This window comes from Thunnus thynnus, chromosome 9 (genome assembly GCF_963924715.1).
Source record: "Thunnus thynnus chromosome 9, fThuThy2.1, whole genome shotgun sequence".
Classification (NCBI taxonomy): Eukaryota; Metazoa; Chordata; class Actinopteri; order Scombriformes; family Scombridae; genus Thunnus; species Thunnus thynnus.
The window spans coordinates 654,308-676,529 of NC_089525.1; the positions used below are offsets into that span (position 1 = coordinate 654,308).

At 41.2% G+C, this 22,222-nt stretch overlaps 1 long non-coding RNA gene across 1 annotated transcript; it reads left to right on the forward strand.

Moving 5' to 3' along the window:
- The first annotated feature begins 457 nt into the window (after nt 1-457).
- Nucleotides 458-19,057, forward strand: LOC137188880 (uncharacterized). Its single transcript, XR_010929545.1, has 4 exons — nt 458-854; nt 930-1,015; nt 1,099-1,159; nt 18,596-19,057. It is a non-coding gene; the product is annotated as an uncharacterized lncRNA (long non-coding RNA).
- Nucleotides 19,058-22,222: the final 3,165 nt, after the last annotated feature.

Genomic DNA, 22,222 nt, shown 5'->3' on the forward strand with positions numbered 1-22,222 from the left:
TAAATTTAGGTCTAGTGTTGATAATTAAGCTTGAGTTGAAAATGGCTGCAACTCCACCAACTCGGCCAGTGTCTCAAGGAATGTGACTATTAACATGACTGGAGGGAGTGGATTCATTTAACATATGAACATATTCTTCATGACACAGCCAGGTTTCAGTAAGACAAAATTAATCAATATGATGATAATCTGAGATTAGATTGTTTACTAATACAGTTTTAAACGACAGAGATCTAATGTTTAAGAGTCCACATTTAATTCTCCTTTTTTGTTGTAGTATTGCAGTGTTGGTGTTAATTTTTATTAGATTTTTATGAATGAATCCTCCTCTTTTTTACTTTAGATTTAATTGAATTAAGTGGTTGGGGGACAGACAGTTTCCATGGGGTTATGGGTGGGTAACTGCTCTAATGGAAGCCCAGAGAGGCGTGTAGAACTGCAGCTCTGCCTCCTGGTCTCAACTCTGAGTTGTCATGGTTTTGGCCTACTAATAGAGTCAGCCATATTTCTAGATACGAGAGCAGTTCCATCTGTGTTAGGACGGCACAGCTCGTCTCCACTCATGTTTGTGTGTGTATTGGACCAGTGTGAATAGCATAGCAGGCTCCCTCCTTTGCTCCCCGCCCATTGAATGCCGCTGGGCTGGGAGTAATCAGTCTATTCCACCTTGATTACTGGGCGGTGCCGTGCGGGGTTATATCTGGGGAAGGGCTACGCACCTTGGATGTGTGTCCTCCTAATCTTCCTGAAGCCTGAGCTTCGCGTCGGCATTGTAGTTTGGCATGGCTGTGTCGGATCCACGTGGCTGTCTTGAGACGCTGGTTGTCGACATTTCCTCCGTTCACTTTTGTCAGGTATGTTTCGACGCTATTGCTGCATATCTAGGCCATATCAGTGGCGTGTCTGATGCGCTTTCTGCTTTCCAGCAGAGTCGGCCTGTATTCTGGCCAGGAGTTGGGAGTGTGTGGCCTCGGGGCCGTGCGCAATAATCCATGCGCTGCGTAGGATTCCTGAGGTAGGTTGGCTCGTTTCTGTCTGGCGTTTTTATGCATTTATGTTTGGCTGCACATGAAATGTGACTCTGGTTTCTGATTGCAGTTGCTGCATCCCTTCGCGGCTACCTCCCCTGTTGCCTGAGAAGTTGTGCCTTCACTTACTGGTATGTGTGAATTTACTTGTTTTAATCAATCTAATTGTAATTCGGCGTAGTAATTTTAGTCTGTTGTATATCACAGCAAGTGGCTCCACCTCTGAAGCGGGCCTCTGCGCTCCAGCTACTGCTGTTCTGTCTGTGGTTTCACCTCGGCAAGCTCACTGCTCGCCTGTAATTGTTTCACTGCTTTTGTTTTTTTGTTGTTTTTTTTTTGTTTTGTTTTGGCTTTTATATTAATCTTCTGTGTGTGCGTGTGCTCGCTGCCTTGCACACCTGGAGTAAATTCCCTGGATGAGATTTGAGTGTTGGTGGCACCGCATGTGTTGCTGTCTTGGTAGTGGAAATTAACATTGTGTAGGATTCAAAGCTGCGTCAGGAAGACTGATCCTCATCAGCTAACCTATCAATATTTAGTTAATTATTTTTTTGTATTGTAATTAGATATTCATTGTTGTTGTTTAGATTTTGTGATCATTGTTGTGTTCTGTAGATTTTTTTTTTTCTTTTTGGTTTATTGGGTGAACTGTGTGCGGGTCAGTGTGTGTGTGCGCAAGTGGTACTTAAAGTACAATCAATCTTGGTGGTGACCTTCTGGGCCTAGCATAGTGTGGTGTCAGGGCAGTTTTTTTTATATTTTGTGCCTCTTTGCCATGACTAACAGTTTGCCTCTTTTCTTTGGACAGAAGCTGTTGGGCTAGTGTGGCAAGTGGCTGACTGATCCCTGCGGTGGCGGTCCCCTCACTTCCTGTACAATAGTGCACTTTGGGTGTCAGTCAACGGTGTGTGTGGTTTTCACATGTGGTGTGTAGCATCAAGATCTTTCCCCTTCCCTTCAGTTAGTCATCTCTACCAGGTGAGCCCTCAACCCTGTGCCTAGTATCTGCACTTTATCAGCAAACATAACCAAACCATTAAAGGGGCCCTTAAGGATTGTGCAATATTTTGCCACTTATTATATTATTCATTTGCATCATCACCAAGAGATTTTACTCAAGGTTTTAAATTTTAAAGTGTAAAACTTTTTTTTTTTTGTATAATTTTTTGGAATCACGTCTCTTGTGTCACTTGTACCTGTGTGACCCTCTTGTCAGTGTTAGAGTGGTGGTCCCCTCTAATAGATTTCCTGGGGGTGAAATTCCCCTAGGTGGCATTGTTGGACACTTGTTAACTAACAAAAGTAAATCTGACCCTCGTGGTCTTGCCACATTCATCCAAAGTGGGATGTATGTCATCTATCCTAATCAGAGATTAGTGACGTAATTGGCGTAATCGGGAGTCGTTCCCACTGATATGAATAACAGTCTTACCATATTCATGCTTATCCTTAGCCAGCAGTTTTTAATTTGATTCCATGTCACCTGTTCTGGCCCCAGGAATGCATTTGACTATGGTTGCCAGTGTCGCTAACTTCACGTTTCTCACCATGGAGCTGCCAACAATCAGAGTTGGTTTCTCAGCAGGTGTGTCACTGAGTGGGGAGAACCTGTTAGAAATGCTTCTCGGCTGCTCTGGAACTACCAGGGGAGTAGGAGCTATGCTAGGTCAGCCCGCACCGACTACTGGGAGCGTGCTAACTACATTAGCTAATGATTGGTTTTCCATAGTGCGGAGCCGCACTTCCAATTCACTGAGCCTCGCCTCCAACACTTCAAATAAACTACATGTATTACATGTATCATTACCACTAAAGAAGGCAGAGGAATAGCTAAACATATGACACACCGAACAAGAGAGGGAAGATATCCGTCCATCCAGGGTTACAACACGTTGATGGCAGCAGCTTGAGCGTCTCTGGCAGGTCTCAGACTGCTTCTTTAATTTGGGCCTGTCTTATATGCTATTTTTTTCTATTTTGTCTAATCGACGTCTAGATCTGTATTTCCCAGTTATCTAGATCAACATTTTTCCGGTTATTTATCTCTTGCAGTAAATAACTACTTGGATCATTATCCTGGATCACTTTTTGGACCCTGTTATGGATCAGGCCGAAGTTTCCCTTCAGTCGATTTGGGACTATTCAGCGGACCACATCTGACATAAAGACTCATTTTGACTCTAAAATTGAGACCACCAAACAGGGCTGTCTAACATTCAAGGATCTTTATCCTCATTGTGTGATCAAGTCTCTGAGCTTGAACATAGGGTGAGTGCTTATGAGGGTAACGTTGATGACCTGATGAAATGTTTACAATTACTTGAAAAAGAAAATGCCTACCTGAAGGATAAAGTTGATGATGCAGAAAACAGAAGTAGGTCATCCAATCTTCGCTTCATTAATGTTCCAGAACAAAGTGAGGGAAGAGACATGATCGCCTTTGTGAACCAGCTGATTCCACTACTGCTCGGCAAGGAGAACTTCACCACGGTCCCGGTCATCGAAAGGGCTCATTGCTCTCCCACCTTCAGCTCCAGCACTAGATCTGCTCCTGTTCATCCTGGTTGAGTTCTTACATTTCCAGGACAAAGTAAGGATTCTGCATCTGGCCAGAGAGAGAAGGGAGCTCACCTATAAGGGATCTCGAGTCCATGTCTTCCCTCAGCAGTGCTTTGATCCTGAAACGTCGGCAGTTTGATGCTGTCAAAAAGAAACTCCGGGATGCTGATATGAAATACATTCTGCTGTATCCTTGCACATCGAGTGATGGTGGAGGGTAAACCAAAACTTTTTCAATGTCCTGAGGATGCGGAGTCCTTTTTCCGAGACTTCTCCTCCCTGTGAGTGACTCATCCAACATGCTGCAGTCCTCCCAACTTTTGTTTTTGCTTAACTGAAGTTATTTAGTTTTTTTTTTTTTTTTTTTTCTCCTTTATTTCTACTTTATAATTCCAGCTTCCTAAGTTTCTCTTTTTGTTTTGTTATTGGCAAACATGAATCTTTAATTGTTTTCATTTGCCCCGATGATGCTATGTACAGCATGGATACATCCATGCCAACTGATCCATGTCAACTGACCTACTGTCGCTGTTATAAATAAAAATAAAACAAAATTTTATTTTTATTTATCTTGTATTTGCCCTCTCGAAATAATGAAATGGCCCTCTTTCTTTTGTGATTCATTCTTCTTATTGTGATTATCTGTGGCCATCTATATATAATTGTTTGTCTGAATATGAGCTACTTGATTCCTTGATCTTGGATTATTATCACGTTTTATTCATTTTTTTATTTATTCTTGACCTGGGATAAATTAAGCAGGGCCCTCCTTTTGTTTCCTCATATAGGCTATGTAGCCGTCTGAGCCTGTGGCTATTTGCTCTACTTAAGTTACCAGCCATTCACCTTGCCTTTGTGTTTTCATATGTGTCGTGTTTGTCATTTTGTCTGTCTGTCCTGCTTGTTGCTCTCACTTTCCTCTCCCAACTTTGTTCTCTGACCTGCTGTTTCTATTTTTTCTATAGGCACAATTGAATCGGCCAAAGGTTTAAAGGTCATTCATCTCAACATTAGGAGCCTTGTTGCAAAAGTCAATCTCCTCAGAGCCTGGGTTACTCTTTATAAACCCAACATCATCACTATTTCTGAAACGTGGTTACATAGTAATATTACTGATGATGAAATTAAAATTGACAATTTTGTTTTGTACAGAGCTAATAGGGCTTCTAGAGGTGGTGGTGTGGCCACATATGTTGCTTCAAATCTTGTCACTTAGTGTGTCATTCCTAATGTATAGCCAGTTAACTTTGAATGTCTTTTCGTCAACATTATTCTTCACGATAACAAACATTTAACTATTGGCAACATCTATAGGCCTCCCTCTGCTCAGACTGACTCCACTTAGTGTATTTTATCAACTATTAATTCTCTTGAGAGGCATAATAAATGATTATCTTGGGTGACTTCAATTGTAACTGGCTTGATCGCTCCTCCTCCAATGATAGGAATTTAATTAATAGTGTAAACCTCACTCAGTTAATTAAGGAACCTACAAGAGTTGATTATCGGTCGTCATCTCTGTTGGACTGGATACTTGTCACTAATCCTGAAAGAATAATTAAATCTGGTGTTATGTCAGACTGTTTAAGTGATCACTCTGTTATATTTTGTGTCTGGAAAATCAAAATTCCAAGTTTGCCTCCTAAATATATTAGACTGAGACAATGCAAGAACATTAATGTAGATAATTTTATTCAAGATATAATTTCCATTAATTTGGACAGATTTCAGTTAATTCCTTTTGTTGATGATGTATGGAGCTTTTTTTACTCTGAAATTACGAACATAATCGATAAACATGCCCCCATAAGAACAATTAGAGTTAAAGGAAGACACCTACCCTGGATTAGCTCACAATTTATCAGCCTTTTCAAACAAAGGGATAAAGCCTGGACCAAATATTGCTTGTCTAAGGATGCTGCTGATTGGGAGACCAACAGATATTTAAGAAATCTTTGTAAAACCAAAACTAGGAATGCAAAATATAACTACTATAAAGACAGCTTTTCACAGGATTTCCGTAATCCTAGACAGTTCTGGAAACAATTTAACAATATTCTCAATAAAACTAACAAAAACCTCTTAAATCAGATACGTATAAATAAATAAACTGTTACTGATCCTCTACTTATTTCCCAAGCTTTCAATCGTCATTTCTCATCTATCTGTGGTTCCCATCACTTTAATTCTTATGATATGGCTGGCTCTTTAAACTGTTCTTCCTCTAACGGTTCTTTTTTCTTTAGAAAAATTCTACCTAATGATGTTTTTTATGTTATAAATGAGTTAAAAGAAAATAGTAGTGCTGGTCCAGATGGTTTGGAAGCTAAATTTGTTAAACTTGCAGCTCATGTTCTAATGTATCCCCTTGCAGATTTATTTAATATGTCTATATCTACTTGTTCAATTCCCCCCATATGGAAATGTGCTAGAGTTACCCCTCTTTTCAAAGGAGGAGATCCACTAGATGTGAATAACTACAGGCCAATCTCTATTATCTGTACCATTGCCAGCATTTTTGAAAAACTTATATTTAATCAATTATATCAATACATCAGTCCGTGCAATATTCTATCTCCAACCCAATCTGGCTTTAGACCTAATTTCTCCACCACAACAGCCCTGCTAAAATTCACCAATGATGTGTTCTCCTCATTTGATAAAGGCCAACTGACAGGTGCAATTTTTATTGATCTTTCCAAAGCTTTTGATTTGGTTGATCACTACCTCCTCCTTGATCAGCTCCGTTCTATTGGTCTATCTCAAAATGCTCTCCTTTGGTTTAATGCCTATCTTCATAATAGACGTCAGTGTGTTGTCTTTCAAGGTTCTCAGTCTGATTATTTAACTGTTGATAAGGGTGTTCCACAAGGCTCCACTCTTGGACCACTTCTTTTCTCTTTCTTTATTAATGATTTACCACAAATATGCTCAAATTGTCTTGTTCATCTGTATGCTGATGATACTGTTATATACACCTCTCACACTTCTAACTCTGATATATTACAGATCCAGAACTTTCATTTCATGTCAGAAAAAGAATAAACTCTGTTAATTTTACCTAAAATTGATTATGCTGGCATTGTCTATCTGAACACCTCTAACACTTATCCTAGACCCCTAAATGTATTATATAATCATCATTGCTTTGTTTATGAATCACTTAATTGGTTGCAGCCTAAAGCTAGAAGGTAGTTTCACTGTGTTCAGTTCATCTATAAATGTGTTTACTTTAATTGTCCTTCCTATTTGAAACAGTTTTTGGTTCCATATCGATCCTCTTCTTCACTCAGACATATGCAATATCCCTTCTTTACTCTTCCCAGAATTTTTAAAGAAGTCCGACACAGGTCTTTTCAGTACAAAGCTCCAGCCGACTGGAATAATCTTCCTCTTTCTCTTAGATCTATTAACTTTTTTTGCTGCCTCAGGAATTCTGTATTCTGTCATCTTATAAATAACCTGTTCATGCTTTTAATTTGTGTGTATTTGCAATTAGAAGATGAATTGTTTCAAGTGCTCCCAGTACTGATGAAAGTGATCTGATTTTTAGGGGTCATTTCTCATTTCTTGTATCTAGCTTCTTGCACAACTGCTGAGGGTAGTGGTGTGGGTGGGAGATGGTGAGAGAGCTGTCTGTATCTGTTGTGTTTTTAGGACCCACTTGAAAATGAGATGCTACATCTCAAGGGGCTATCCTATTAATAAATTCAAATTCAAAATTCAAGCCTAAGTTAGCTGCTAAGCTAACTGCTGAGCTAAAGTAACTATAATAACTGTGGGATTAGTGATTAAAGTTGCTAAAAGAAGGAGTGACCTAAGAGTGCTTGAGCAGAACTAGCATACCTTTAAATATACAGTGGGTATTTATCCACAGTAATGAGGAATATAGCAAAATTAACTGAGTTTAGAGCAGCAAAAATGCTATCAGTAAACAGTCGGCAACCAGAAATGACACAGTACGCTTACCGCAGCACATCAGCGTATCGGCACTCTTATCATAGTCTCTGATGCACTTGCACTGCTTTGTGGAATCCAAAAAGGACAGTAGACGCTGAAGAGATTGCTGAAATGACTCTGACCCCTATGAAGAGCTGGACAGCACCGGGCCCGGACATGATCCACACCTACTGGTTAAAGAAACTAACTGCACTCCATGAACACCTGGCAGCACAAATGAACCAGCTGCTGATGGATGGGACACACCCAGAGTGGTTTACCTAAGGGCGGACAGTCCTGATCATGAAGGACCCCCAGAAGGGCACGATCCCATCCAACTACCGGCCAATAACCTGCCTCTGCACAACATGGAAGCTCCTGTCAGGCATCATAGCAGCTAGAATAGGCACATGGCCCAATACATGGGCAGGGCCCAGAAAGGAATTGGTAGTAATACCAGGGGTGCTAAGCACCAGCTACTGGTCGATAGTGCAGTCACCCAAGACTGCAAGACCAGGCAGACCAACCTGTGCACCGCCTGGATTGACTACAAGAAAGCCTATGACTCAGTGCCACACACATGGATACTGGAATGCTTGGAAATGTACAACATCAACAGGACACTAAGAGCCTTCATCAAGAACTCAATGAGGCTGAGGAAAACAACTCTGGAGGCCAACTCAAAGCCAATTGCACAAGTTACCATCAAGTGCGGCATATACCAAGGTGATGCACTATCCCCACTGCTGTTCTGCATAGGCCTGAACCCCCTCAGCCAGATCATCTCAAAGAGTGGCTACAGATACCGGTTCCAAAGCAGAACAACCATCAGTCACCTCATCTACATGGATGATATCAACTAATTACTTGCAGAGTGTGAAGTTTGGCAATGTGGTACTGCCTCAACTTGTGGGAGCTGATGACAACTAATGACAGGATGTGAAAGCGATAATTGTCAATGTCGTCCAGAGTTTCAATAATATGGTCAAGATTGAACACATCCTCTGAACCTTTGTTGGACTGAACCATGTGGTTGACAAGGAAAACACTGCATTGATGAGCTGCTGATGAAATATTTGTGGTTTATTGAATGCAGTGCTCTGCTGAGCAGCATCTTGACAGTACCTAAGAATGGAATCATCAGGCCTCCATTGTTCTTCAAGGTCAACAAGTGGTAACTTTGAGAAAATGATGCTGGTACAGTATCAGATACCAAACTGTTTCAGCACACATTGCATGGAAGCTGCTTCATCACTTGTCGAACAACAAATATACCAATACACCAGTAAATTCTCCGTCAGACCCCCGAAGTGAGTTGGCAGGTAACCGTGGTCCAGTATTATACTAAAGATGTCCTCAAATGGAGAGAAGGCAGTGTCAGAGTCATCAGCCAACACTACAGATGACATGTCCACAGCAGACAAGGAGACCGTCTCATCCTGGGCTGTCACACTGCTAGAGTTCCCTGGAGAAACCCCACAGCGGACCATTAGACAGCGGACATTGCTCTGGAACTGAACTAAACTCGGGTTGTTCCATCCACCTTTAATTTGCACATGAAGTGACATAGTTCTGTATTGAATCATCTAGTAAAATTTTTCCCTTATGATTATAACATAGCATTGTGAATTCAAAATGTAATTCCTACCTGATACCCTGATGGAACAGGAGCTCTATATGGTCCTGGCTGAAGTGGTATGTGCAGACATAACACTGTGACTGAAGCAGCTCTGGAATGATCAAGGTTAAGGTGTTGATGTTCATGATAAAGCCAGTCATGGATAAATGCCTTTAAAAATGGAAAATTAATTAAAATAGTAAACATTGGAAATACCGTAAGTACGTCTATCACCATTACCTCAGCCTAATTGCCCCATTTCACAATGAGGGTATCATGTGAACAGAACACATTTTGCTGTCTTGTGGGAGGACAAAAATTACATTTGCTGTCATTAAAACTGCAGTGATGCCAAAGTCAGCTTTGTTAATTGTTATATCTAACAACTAATAGATGCAGTTTACAGTATATGAAATGTTTGTTTATATTTTAACAAGCGTCTGTGAGTACCCGCCAGAAGCTGTGTCCCACCAGAAGCTGTCAGAAATTGCCTTCTTTTCAAGTTTTTAACCAGTTTTATGCCATATCTATTTTAATACACTTTTAGATATTGGTCTTTTTAACCCTGTCGTTTAACTGGATACGAATTTTCAATCAGACGCAAATTTTAAATTGTTTTAAGGACCTGTTTTCCGCTGCTAATTTAGCTATAATGGCTGTGTGTGTGGAATGCGATAATCAATACTCACAGTTGAAGGAGCATATCCACTGCCTGAAGACAGAAATAAGGATCGATCAGCTGATAGACAGCTTTATTTCCATTGCCGCCGCCCAGGCAAAGCATATCTCCCATATGCAATCCTCATGCCTTATCGCCCTGGCGGCCCGGTCACTCTTCTCCCTGATGTTAGAGCTGATCTCGGCCTCCTCGGCCACCCTTCCTTGGCTGCCTTCAATACACACCGGCACAGCCCGCCCAGAGAGTCCTGATGCTGAAGGGGATGGCCTTTCTTCTGAACGAGAGCTGGTTTCGGGGGCACCAGACACCACCACCTCTGCCGCTGCACTTTGTGCATCACATCATTCGGAGTGGTGTTTATTCCTTTCCATGTGATAGTCTATTTACCTTATATCAAACAGGATTCAAACATTTTATTTGAATGTAAAAATGTGATTGTGACTATAACTCCATATAGAAAAAAGGATTGAGAAAAAAATAACCCTGCTCACAACAGTGTTTTGGTTATAACCAAAAAACTGCAACTGCAAAGCTTCAACCAGAGATATTTTAACATACCAGTTACAAGACATGTATGTTGCTCGATGAACTTCTTAAAAACACTTCAACTTCATATTGTAATAAATCTGAGTTCAAATAGAGACTAGAATTTATGTTGGATAAATGTCAGAGACCTCGGACCTCTGACACCAGACCACAAAAGTATCAGGCAAAATGACAATCTTAAGTTAACACCAATAAGAAAAGGGTCTTTGGAGTTTGACTAGATAGAAGAGTTAGGCCACTTGAGGGGGAGTTAGGGGTGGCCACAGTATAACAATATACACCACCATCCAGGGATGCAACACACATCAGGGATAAGAGCACATCACTACAAACTTCAGGAAATGCCTGAGAGCCCACCACACTGCACACAATGGAGTCACACTTTTACTTTAAGAAAGAGGGTGAGGCCAATACAAAGCCTCCCCCCGCCCGGGACCCAACTCAACCCCACCCAGCTTCTCTCCTGCCCCCACGATAATAAAATACAATCAGAAAATACACAATACATACAAGTTAAAATATATACTAAACTTGCGTGGTCGACAAGACCCCCCAAGGCCGATGAGATACAAGAATCAAAATGTCTGTACAGTTATATACATATGCATTTTTTTAAAAATTAATAAATTTGCTGGTATTGCAAATGAAAAGTCAGCAAGGTGTAAACACCTCTATTAAGACCCTGTACCCCAATTCCCTTCCCTGCATTTGTGGATTTTGTGTGACACATGGTGCAGTACAACAGTCTCAGACACACAAATCAGTTGAAATTCACAAAGACATTTCCATTTCAAAATGCTTAGTTGATGATTCACAGATGAACTATAGGATTGTGAATGTTATTAAGTCATGTAAATGGGGATGTTTGAGTAAAAATATGATAATATATTTGTACAAATGTTTGTGTTTATTTACAAATAATGATATACACGAGTTGTAGATTAGAGGCATTTTTTTTTTACATTTATTGAAGTGATGGGTTACAGATACAAATCACTCTGCATTTAATTGTGCATTGTGTTTTACAAGACACGGGTCATGTGACATCTTACAAGTCACGTGCTCCCTGCATTGGTGGATTCTGTGTGAAAAAGCATGGTAGAACAGTCTCAAAAGAATCCACACAAATAGGTGGAGATTCACAAATATATTTCCATCTAAAAATGCTAAGTTGATGTACAAATGATGATATATGAGTTAGAAATGATGATATATAAGTGGTAAATTAGAGGCACAAATACAGATTTACAGATACAAATCACTCTGCATTTATTTGTGCATTGTGTTTTACGAGTTCCGTAATTTGACATTTGTTTGTAAATAGTTATGAGACTGTTTTAATTCCATATGTTGTCAGCTTAGATGTTGTGAGGCCCGTCAGTTACCTCAGCTACCTATGACAGTGATTTGTGTGACATAATGTACCTTTGATTGGCCGAGAGTTAGAGAGAATGTGGTTGTTCTTCCTGCTTGATTGGGGAGTGGTAGTTAGTCTTTATGTGAGAGGCTAGTTCAGAGCTTATGGCACAGCTAACAGGTTTTTGTTGTTTTGGTGTTGGCTATGGCCCACAGTAGCGTCCATTGAAACACACCACTCCATTGAAAAAAATAACAATTTAACATTGGTGATAGATCTTTGTCATTTAAGTTACATTTTTACTAAAACCAGTTCACATTTACCTACAAATAGGTGCCGAATTAAAGTGCCGAATTATAGTGGTTCCTAATGTTACTTTATTTTTGAAATATCATTCATACTGCTTGTTATACACCTACAAACAAGGCCTCTTTTAAATTGTGTATTTTTATAATGAGTGTTAAGTTCAGAGGCTGTTCACTTGGGGTGTGCCTTCAGTGCTTTCAACAGACATGCCCTCAGTGTTTTAGAGCATCCCCACTGGCTATGCAGGAGGAAGTGTCAAATATAAGACAAAAGTATTTGTACTTGTTGGTTTGATTTGTACTCGAATATTTGATTTGTAGCTGTAAACTTGGGATTCACACATACAATTAAGTTCTGTGTGAATTATTTTCACAAACAGATGTGTAACTGCAAACCTTTGTGCAAATCTTCTTCATGCTCTCCCATGCTGGAAATTATTTGTGCAAATCTTTTTTACTTGTTCACAATTTATTGTCTCATTTCTGGTTTCCAGCATTTCTGTGTTTGTGGTAGTGTTTTTGCTGCTCTCAACCCAGTTAATTTAGCTATATTTTTCATGACAGCACCTACAGTACTAACCCACTGTACATTTAAACTTACACTGATTCTGCACTCTCTTTTTAGCAACTTTCTCGTTAATCCCACAGTTGTTTACATGCAATTCTGATCTGCTGGTTACTTTAGCTTAGCAGTTAGCCATGACACTCAGCAACCCCTATTTCTTTATTTTTTCTATACAACGACGCAGATCATTGATCGGCAAAGACATAACATAATTGTTTGCCTGACTGGCCATAGGGTTTGGGTTCCTAATAGCTGAAAAGCAATACGGTTTTCTTATTTTATGCTATTAAATTGGCAAAGACCTATTGCTTCGAAGCAGTATTAGGAGAAATGCATCAGTGTGGGTTAAGTGTAGTGTGTGTGTGGGTATATTTCAATGTGGGACACACCTGCCTACTACCTGAAGTGCTCAACTATTCTGCAGCAAGTGTGAGTATTGGGATGGACCCCATATTTCCATGCAGCAAAGACATCATTGGCATCAGCCCAAGGTTTGGGAAGTGATGTCACTGTCATATGGAAGTGCTTCTGTCAGCTACACATACAGGTCCATGTATGGCAGTGGTGTCACATACTGATCTTCAGCTGTTTTATTTCAGACTGCAGCAGAAATTTCTGCTGTGCTTGAGCTTCAGAAATGCTTGGGAAAATGTAGCTTGTGTGGCAGGGCCACTACTTTACTAGTATTAGTGCTCCTGCCCAACACTAGGCAGTGCTACTGCTCAACACTGGCTGATCTCTGCTTGTAGCCTGCAATTTTAACAATAGCTGATGATCTCCATTTTTGCTTTGTTTAGGTTATCCACGGTCAGAGCCCCCCTGTTCAAGGATGTTTTATACTGCTGAATCTCTTTTTTCATGTCTGTCACTTCTTGAGCCAGCATCATGTCACTGTGATCAGTGTATGCAATCGATTTGACACACTGACACTGCATCACATTCAGTCACACACTCTCGACTAATGTCAAGTTAAATAGTAAAACATTACAATTTTTAATGTTATTTCTTGTTGATAACTGTATTTTATTTGGTATTGTTATTTATATATAAGTACAACAAAGTTATGTACTGCAAGGTATGCAATACATTTTGTTGTACAGATGAACTTAAAATATACCTTGAATTAACACGATACATTTTCAGATGTATTATTGACATATTCTAATCATAGCAACAACACATTTTGAATGTACTCAAAAGTATGCTATGTTATGCTATGATAATTAAAACGTGCTGTTTTGATGTTACTTACTTTATAGTGTAATGATATACATTTAAAAAAACTTAAGATGTACTTGACTGTGCTTAGTTGATAGACCACTGAGTTGTAATTAAGTGTTTTTAAATACAGTATGTTATTTTTATTAAGTATTCTTATTTTTACATACTGGGCTACTGCCCGGAACCAACACACATCAGCCACTAGGGTCACTAGGGACGCCCACTGCCTGCAAGATTAGGACTGTAACTGGGGGGCTGGCTGTGCTCCTGAGGGTGAAGGCAGGGAACTCTGCAACTGTCCATGAGTTTTGGATGGCCAGCATCATTGGGCTGTACTTGTTGACCCACTGAGACTTTGGCCCTTCAGCAGCACCAGGGAGAGGGAGCGAGACATGCCAAGTCAGACTCTCCATCTGCCGTGTCACTACCAGCAACGTGCACACCACCTATCCAGTTACCATACACCCACACCCAAACTGCACACCACCTGTCACACAGCAGAAGTATTGGTTTTATTTGATTCCTTGTATTTATATTTTTTATAGTTGGTGTGGTTATTTTATATTGCATGATTCTGATTGCATTTAGAATTGCTTTTATTGTTGTGCTTGCTTTTATTGTTGTTTGGTTTTATTTGCATGCTTTTAGTTTGAATTTTGCTGTGTTGAGTCAATGCATATTTACTTCCTCACACTGTGATTACTAAATACTTGCACCTGGTGGAGCCCTTGTACTTGATAGAGTGTGTTACAAACCAATGGAAGAAGAGACTTCAGCCTAATGAACCAATGACATGCCTTGGAGGAGGAACCAAGAAAGGAAGCACATGGAAACAAAGGTGAGGCAAACAACATGGCGGCAGAGCTGAGCTGGAGCAGAGCTAGAATTGGAGACAAGAGAAACTGACGAGGAAACAAGGGCCCACCAGCATGAACACTAGACGGCACCCAGAGTACTTTAACGCAACACACACAATGGGCAGGGTGCAAAGTCTGCCCCATTGTGTGAGTATAAGAAAAACAAAGTACTCTTGGCATAAGCAGCAGCTGGTGGTGTGATGCCGAGTTACTGCCATTTTTGTGTTGTTAGTGAGCAGTGGAGGTTTGCGGTATGATGGAGGATAGCGGCTCCAAAGGGGACGGGCAAGCGGATGAGCAACACACCCTACAACAAGGAAAGGCCAGTACCTCCTCAGGCCACAGTGCAGCCAAGTCAGGCCTACGGCCCAGATTCACCTGGACCATGTGCTCGAGTGGAAAGCCCCTTTCCTCTTCAACTAGAAAGACTGTACGCTGTGGCGTAAAGGACATTGTTAGGGTCAGGCTTCCTTGGTTGTAATTTTAACATTTTATGGTTTTAGTATTTTTAATTTTAACATTTTTATAGTTTTAGTATTTTTAGTTTTAACGTTTTATAGCTTTAGTATTATACATTTTAGTGAAAAATCTTGTCAAATTTGATCATAATGGGAGAAAAACTGAACCTCATTTCCTATCGGATATCCCGACATACCTCCGCCACACTCTAGTGCCACCCCCCCGGCGAAAACGGCACAGACGCCGGGGAAAGCGTAGCGGCTGTCTTGTGAGGCTGAGGGCCGGGTTGGTACGTCCTGATCGAGGCGGATATGGAGCTGGGCCTCGCCTGTGTGTCTCTCGACGTTCTCTGGACCCTGTAGCTGCCTGTTTGGTCCCGGTGGCGGGCTCGGATGTGGTGTTCCAGCCCCGCAGACCTTGCTCTCCTTGTCTCCGCTGGCGCGGAGTGAATCTGGGGATCCTGCGGCCTCTGTGTTGGGCCTCCTCGTCAGCTGTTCGCCCTGACCCGCCAGCTCTTGCCAGGTTTGGTCTGGTCAACGCCAGATCACTTGGGAATAAATCATTTATCCTCAAGGATTTCTTCATATCCCGGGAACTGGATTTCCTCTTTATCTCCGAGACTTGGCTGAGTGTTGGTGAGTCCAGTGTCTTCACAGAACTTTTACCTGACGAGTGCTGCTATTTTAATTCTCCTCGGACATCTGGCTGAGGAGGAGGAATTGCAACTGTTTTTAAGAGTGACTTTAAATGCAAACAGATATCACTGTCATCCTCCTTCACCAGCTTTGAACTGAGTCTGTTTGAGTTGGGGCATTCTCACACGGTGTTGTGTGCTGTGGTTTATCGGCCTCCTAAATACAACAGAGACTTTTTATCAGATTTTTCTGTGTTCTTGGCTGATATTATGCCTTAGTATGACTAGGTCCTTATCGTTGGAGATTGTAATATTCATGTGTGTTGCCCTGAAAATCCTTTGGTGTGGGACTTTTTAAACATCATTGACTCTTTTAATCTTGTGCAGTCTGTACTTGGGCCTACACATGAACGTGGTCACACACTTGATCTTGTTTCATCTCATGGTTTGCCTGTTTTGAGATCTGTGAGGCTTTTTTCTCTGATCATATGCCTGTACTGTTTGAAGCTGCTGTTTGCTGTCAAACAGTTAAACCTCGCGCTGCTGCTCGCACTTGTCGAGTTATTAACCCTTCCACTGCTGCTCACTTCTCAGATGCCTTCAGTCAAAACTGCGTCATGCCTGAATCTGTGTATGAGGATACAGAGGCTCTTAACTCATGGTTTCTCGACACCTGTCAAACTGCCATAGACATTGCGGCTCCATTGATGACCAGACAGCATAAAACTAAATCGGAGGCGGAGCCCTAGCCGAATGAAACAACCCGTGCTGCCAGGCAGGATTGTCGAAGAGCTGAGCGGAAGTGGAAAAAGGACAAATTGCAAGTGTCTTTTCAAATGTTGAGGGATTACTGGCATCGTTACCAATCCACTGTGAAAGAGGCTAAAAGATAATATTTTTCTGATATTGTCCTGTTAAACTGCCACAAGCCTCGTGTGTTGTTTAAAGTGATCAACTCTGCTCTGAATGCACCACAGACTGTTGGAATTGAGGCCTCCCCAGCTGTGTGTCAAAAATTTCTTCACTTCTTCACTGATAAAGTCACTTCTACCAGAGCACTTATTTCACCTCCTGCCATTGACCCTTCAGTGTCTGTCCCCTGCTCTGCTGGGTTGGACACATTTGAGCCTGTAACCCTGCCCTTTGTTCAGGAGATTGTTGGTCATTTGAAGCCCTCAGGTTCTCCAGATGAAACTGTCCCTCCCCGACTTTTTAAGGAGGCTTTCCAGACTGTTGGACCATCTTTTCTCACAGTTATTAATAGCAGTCTGTCCTCTGGAGTGGTTCCTGTTCATTTTAAACTTGCCGTTGTGCAACCTTTGTTAAAAAAACCTGGGCTGGATCCTACTGTTTTGGCAAATTTCAGGCCTATCTCTAAATTGCCTTTCCTCTCTAAAATCTTAGAAAAGGTTGTCTATTCTCAGCTCATGGACTTTTTAAATGAATAAAATATTCTTGAGATTTTCCAATCCGGTTTTAAAATATTGCACAGCACCGAATCAGCACTTTTAAGAGTTTTTAATGACATCTTATTAGCTACTGACTCTGGTCGCTGTGTTGTCCTTGTACTTTTAGATTTGACTGCAGCTTTTGATACAGTGGACCATGAAATCCTGATTGCTCGTTTGGAGTAGTGGGTGGGCATCAGTGGCACAGCACTTGAATGGTTCAGGTCCTACCTGTCAAATCGAACCTTCTGTGTCAGCCTTGATGACTCTGTGTCCTCCACTGCTCCCCTCTCATGTGGGGTACCACGGGGCTCTGTGCTTGGCCCTCTTTTATTTTCCCTCTATCTACTCCCACTTGGTTCAATTCTCAGGAAACATGGCATTTCTTTTCATTGCTATGCGGATGACAGTCAGATCTATGTCCCCCTAAAAAAGTCAGACTCCTACAGTGTTAAGCCATTGCATGAGTGTTTACATGACATTAAAGCCTGGATGTCTCTAAACTTCCTAAATTTTAATGAAAAAAAGACAGAAGTCATGGTCTTTGGTGGCACTCCTGTGACCCCCCTGGTGGATCTGGGTTCTTTGGCACAGTACCACAAGCCAACTGTGCACAATCTGGGGGTAAAAGTGGACACAGACCTTAAATTTGACAGCCAGATGAAAGCTGTGGTGAAGTCAAGCTTTTTCCAGTTGAGGCAGCTGGCAAAAATTAAAGCAGTCCTTCAAAGACAGCACTTTAACACATTAGACAGGCCTCCTCACTGTCTCATTTTAAAGCTCCTCTTAAAACCCACCTCTTCTCTCTGGCTTTTGACACCATGCACCTTGTGTGAGCAGTGCACTTTATTTATTTGATTTTATTTGATTTTATTTGTTCTTATCTTATTTTATTTTATTTGTTTTTATCTTATTTTATTTTATTTTATCTTATTTTATTTTATTTGTTTTTATCTTATTTTATTTTATTTTATCTTATTTTATTACTTTTATCCTATTGTGTCCTTCATCGTTTTATTGTGTTCTGTTGTGCTATTTATTGTGGGGTTTTTTTATCTTGCTGTGCAGCACTTTGGAAACCTTGTGTTAAAACCGTGCTATATAAATAAATTGGATTGGATTGGATTGGATTTATTGTTTTAGTAGTTTACTTATTTCACTACTTATTAGTATTAGTAGTATATTTATAATTTTACTGTTTGCTAGCTCAACAGTTTTTATCCCCTTGTATCTACTGTGGACTGGCAATACATTATTTTCTGACCTATAAATTTGCATTGTGTTCCTTAGTTGCCACGTGTTGCTCTCCACCCGATTTATTTTAAAAAGAACCCCTCCTTCTTCACCCCTCCCCTTTTTACATACCTATCCAGTTACCAGACACCACCTATCTAGTCATCCTATGCCACCACCCAGTGGACGTCGCACACAACCCAGTCGACAGCGCAGAGCGACCTAATTGGACATCACGTGCCACCCAGTCAACAGCGCATACCACCCTGCTGAGTAGTACAGTGACCCAATTGGACAATTTATCCTACCAAGCCGAGGTTCACAAATTATATTATTTTGCACTGTTCCTTCTCTCTCATTCATTCTCTGCAAAGCTATAGCTACATACTATTTCCTACTTATACCTACTTCCGTTTTCTTCTTCTTTGGATTAGGCAGACTAGACGCTACAATGGTGTATTGCTACCCTGTTTGTTATTGATATTCCTTTTGACACTTGTTTATATTTTGTTATATAGTCTAATACTATACAAATTTTCCATTAGCTTCTTCATTTTTGTCCAGTTATCCAAGTTGAGTATGCAGAGTAAAAACTGTTTCTCCAGCTGCTCCCAGGTCTCTGAACAGCTTCCTCCTTTTTAAGTGAGTAATTCTTGCCCTGGATGAGGATGTGTCTTACTGTCTCTGAGTAAGACACTCACATTTCTCACTCACAAGTTAGCAATCCAGAGCTCCCCCTCTCCACCTCCACTTTCTCCCCATTGTGGCTGCTGGAAGCAACAGGAATTGCTTTTCTCTTCTTTCCTCACGGCTGATGCAGGAGCAGCTCAGCTACTCAGCTCTCTGCTCTCACGTGTAGCTGGGAGTCAGGTGGAGTCAGGCACAGAGAGCACCCATACGGGCGGGAGTCTATGACGCACGTTGTCTGGCTTCTGATCGACAAAGCAACTTAGTTTCTCACTCACGGTGGCACAAACACAGCAGTAGTAATATAGTCTAGCGTCGTGAACACAACTAAACAGGCAGCAAACTTCAAATACTCCTCAGAGTAAAGCAGCACAAAGGGACTCGGTGGTCTGGCTATTCACGCAACAAACAACAGCAATAAAGCTTAAAAAGCTAAAAGCTAACAACAGCACTGGAGCTGAGAATAACAAACAATATAACCTAACTCTGCCCAGACTTAAATGGTAAATGGACTGTACTTGTATAGCGCCTTTCTAGTCTTTTACACTACGAATCACATTCACCCATTCACACACATTCATATGCTGAGCAGGGCTACCATGTAAGGTCCCAACCTGCCCATCAGAGGAAGTCTAATCATTCACACACATTCACACACTGATGGCACAGCCATCAGGAGCAATTTGGGGTTAACTATCTTGCCCAAGGACACGTCGACATGTGGACTGGAGGAGCTGGTAATCGAACCACCAATCTCCCGATTAGTGGACGACCTGCTCTTCCTCCTGAGCCACAGCCGACTTAAACCTCTTACTTGGTCGCTTCAGAAAGCGAGCAGGAAGTGTGTTTCAGTCCATCTTTCAGTCCAGCTCTGTTCCTCAGCTCGGATGCTGACGGGCCTCTCTTGCTGTCAGCAGGTTTCACGGCAAGCTGATCCTCTGCAGTGTGGTGGAGAGAACAGCAGAGTCAACTCAGTTGAAGAAGAGCGGGGCAGAGAAGTTATCTGCGTCTTCCTGAGGAAATCTTTTTCTTCCTTCTGCAGGCAGTGAGAGCGCTGGTTGCAGCAGCAGTTTCTCTCGGATCCAGTAATTGTGTTAGGTTGAACACAGGGCGAAGTCTCGTCTCTTCCGGCAAGGGGAGAGTCTTCCAGTCAGGGGGGAAAAACATGTGCATGGAGTTACCTCCTTCAGTAAACCGGCTCACAGAGAGGCAACGCTTCCCCCACAGCTTAAAGGGTCAGTGACGTCATGGCTGTGTCACCAGGACTTCCTCTGTGCTGGAGCGTCTCTGCCAATGAGAGACTACAGTTTCCAGTTTAACACCTAGGTGTGAACTGAACAGTGCATGTTGGGAGATGGAGTCCATTTTGGACTCCCTTTGTTCTCCTGGGCACTCTTTCCTTTTATCAGGCTTTGTGACTTGCATGAGGGCCTGCCTTTGTCTCATGCACATGGAGTATGAGGCCCAACAATTGCAATAATTTTCATAAATGTTTTGTGGACAAAGTCAGTTATATCGCAGAAAATATTCCCCCATCATCAAACCATCTTACCATTGGTGTTTCCTGCTCCACAATCCTGAACTCCTTTTCTCCTGTTTCCTTAGAGGATGTAGTGGAAATAAACTTTTGGAAACAAACGTTCAGAGGCGAGGTCCTTTAGGGGAATATGAGGTCTTTATTGAACTGACAAAGTAGCAAAGACCTGAGTAAGTCTGTACAGAGAAACTGGAAATAACAGGCAGTACAGTATCATATATATATTTGATAAGAATACATCTCCTGATCAATTTCATTGGTCTCTAATTATTATCGCAGTGCCTCCCCAAAATATCATTGGCTACAGTCGAATTAGAGAGTGGCTCACAGGTTTATTTACTTTATCTGTTTATGCTTGACAGACTATTGATTTCTGTCTGACCATTAGGTACATCATGCCCCTTGGGTGTATCAAATTCCACTCTGATTTTTAAAAAATACAGCTGAACACTATTCATCTCAACATAGAGGTTATAAGAGCATTGAAAGACATGAATAAAGCAATCAATAAAAGAACATATATCTAGTACATTAAGGATATGTGAGTATATATGTGTTTAAAGAGTATATATGTATTACATTATGAATAATAATTAAAGAGTATATGAAATAATTAAAGAGTATTACATTATGAATTGCCACCACATTATGAATTTTCACCACATAATTCCCCCCTTCATGACTTCCATTAGTCATGATAAATGCATAGTCCATTCCTGTAGCGATTACACAGGTGTGATGCTGCAGGAAAAGAATCCCATAACACATGTCCTCCAAGCGTCATCCTGATGGTGGGAGTGCCACAGGCGAGTTTCAGTGGTACACTTAGAAGGTGGAGTCCATCTGTATTTAAGGCAGTCACAACACAGTTCATTTTCCAAAAGTAAACAGTGTCTGTGATAATAAAAGGATATATATTATAACCATCAAAGTAGATTTCATTTAGTGATAACTCCATTATGTCAATGTGAGTAAATATTTGATTCTTAAACTGAGTATAAAATGAAATGGGCAAGGCCCAAGTATCTCTGAGTGAAAGAAGTTTCCTTAATGGTTTTTCCATTTAGTCTTTGATCACTTCAAATTATAGTTGAATCTTCATTTCTGGAATCAGTAGTATCAGAATCAGAATCATGAAGGTGTTTTGGTATCCAGTCGGGGATAGGATACAGATCAGGAAGTCCATTGGTTGAGAGTTCAGCCATTGCCATCATGTGAACACTCACTCACTCAGGTCACTAGGTTACGGAGGATTGAAATACAACAGCAAAAGATAATTCCCATCATCACCATACATACTCCTACTGTTAATCCTATCTTAACTAATGTTGCCTTCCAATCAAAATTTAGCCATGAAAACCAATCTTGTCCATAGCCAGCATTACCTTTAACTTTTTTCCTGAGATTCTTTAGCTTGTTCATAGCCATAGTAAATGTTCTTCCGGGGGCTGTGTTGTTAGTCCTCCTTTTTCTGCCAACACCCAATCCAAGGCTCACCTGTTCTGCCACGTCATAGTGCTAGTTGCCATCAGCAGTTCTCCTGACGCGTG